We start from the raw sequence: 2,500 nt of genomic DNA, 5'->3' as shown, positions 1-2,500 counted from the left end.
CACAGTGTGTCATGTTAAACCTTATTTATCCTTCTTTAATGTTACCCCCTTCAGTAAGGGGCTTTGGTCTTTATCTGAATTTACCCCCCCCCCCAAAAAAAAAAACCACAAAAAAAACAACAAAAAACAACAACAAAAAAACAACCAACAACAACAAAAAAACACAAAAAAAAAACAAAACAAAAAACAAAACAAAACAAAAACATTATCGTTATCGTTATCTCTCTGTCTGTCTGTCTCTGTCTGTTCATCTCTATTTCTCTTTCCATCCTCATAACCATAAGAAGTTTGTATAGTCGTTCTTCTGCCCCATTGATCAACGGCATTCTTACAAACAATGCTTATTTCGCCAATATCTGTGACTGTTGCAAATGTAGGTTCATCACAGGGTGTATGCACAAATTCTATTGCTGATGTCAATTAAAAAAAAAAAAAAAAAAAAATCACCGCTGATGATTTTCTTGTCTTGGTGTTATATAAAGACACACGCATGCCACGAGCACACACACACACACACACACACCAAGCTCAACCAAAGCGCTTCACAAACACGGAGTCATTTGCATAACAGGCTGCATACCTGGGTAAAATCCGACTGAGAGCTGCCTTTAAGAGCTCATCATTCCTTACCCGTTTAATTCACATACACGCGTGCGTGCGTTCTCGGACACACACACACACACACCCACAAACACACGTGTATTGATATGGATTTTGCTACGAAATTTTGCTAAAAAGGAACAACTTTTTGCCAAAAGGGGACAACATTTTGCCAACATTTTGCCAAAGGGACAACATTTTACTAAAAGGGACAATATTTTGCCAAAGGGACAACATTTTACTAAAAGGGACAATATTTTGCCAAAGGGACAAAAATAATCTGCTGTCACCGTGGATTAAAAAAAAACAACCAAACAAACAAAATAAAATACAAACTTTGCGTTCGCTAATTGCATGTTGCACACGGGACTTCGTTTACTTAATTGCTTTTTACTTCAAGTAATTAATCAATCATTGATATATATATATATATATATATATATTGAATCTTGTGCAGAGACAAATCAAAGCTTCGTTTTATCGCCTCATCCGAATGACCAGGTCTTGTCTGTACTCCAAAGGCTTACATCTCGGGACACTGACGGCAAGGAACTAAAACCCTATAGTGCATTGAAACAAAGAGTGGAATGAACTTACAAATGATAATGTGCACAGGAAAGTCAGTTCACTGCAGCGGACGGAAAACAAAATAGCTGAACAAAAAGTCAATAAACACACAAAAAGCATACACAAAACTCACACGCAACGGAAATGGATGCATTCAATATCTATCTATCTATATATATATATATATATATATATATATATATATATATATATATCTCATAAAAACTAAATAAAAACAAAACAAATGAATACATAAAGACAGACAGACAGAAAGAAAATAAGTACCAAAATGCATACACGCGAAATCTTGTCGAAAGGGACATAATTAACTAACATACCAAATCACTTGCTTACCTCCCTTGGTTTACTCTCTCTCTCTCTCTCTCTCACACACACACACACACTCACACACACACACACACACACACACTCATATACACTCACCCCCACCCCCCACCCCCAACACACACACACACTCCAACAACAACAACAACAACTGAACAAGAACAAGAACAGGAATAAGATCAAGAAAATGAAAATGACACAAGAAAGAAAGAAAGAAAGAAAAACAAATAACAAACAAACATCTAAGACAATCAACGAGGGTTACCTTTATATTTCTCAGTAAGACAACTTCAGGTGCACGCCATCACCGCAACTGCAACTTCAAGTTGAACTTTTCCATCAGAACACACTCAAACATAAGGTGTTTCTCTGTGTGTGTGTGTGTGTGTGTGTGTGTGTGTGTGTGTGTGTGTGTGTTTCTTACTTTTTCCCGTCTTATCTATGTCCCCGTCTTTTGTTATCTCTTTCTATCTTCGTCCATTCCCAGCTTTCCCTCCCACCATCCCCCCTCTCTCTCCCCCACTAATGACCGCGAAGAAGGGGGGGGGGGGGGGGGGGGGGGAATCACAACAACACACACACACACACACACACTACCTTCCGAAAAGCAGAGAAAATCACAAGAGAGCTACACAATTTGATACTGGTTGAGGAAATGATTGATAATATTGATGATAATGATAATAATAATAATAATTGTTGCTTTTACTACTACTATTATTATTATTATTATTATTGAAATCATCATCGTTGCTGTTCCTGGGGCAAGTTATATTCCAGGGTAAATAACCATGTTTTGAAATACTTGTAGTAGTTTGTATGTCGTTTACCTCCCCTACACTACCTCGGGATTCACAAAGTCTCCGTCACTGTTTGAAAGTTCATCATTGCTTTCCTCTACTTATTCACGTTTTGCTGTGTGTGTATGTATGTGTGTGTGTGTGTGTGTGTGTGTGTGTCGGGTGGGGGTGGGGGGTGGGGGGGGGGG

This window comes from Babylonia areolata, chromosome 34 (genome assembly GCF_041734735.1).
Source record: "Babylonia areolata isolate BAREFJ2019XMU chromosome 34, ASM4173473v1, whole genome shotgun sequence".
Classification (NCBI taxonomy): domain Eukaryota; kingdom Metazoa; phylum Mollusca; class Gastropoda; order Neogastropoda; family Buccinidae; genus Babylonia; species Babylonia areolata.
This window is presented reverse-complemented; position numbering follows the sequence as displayed.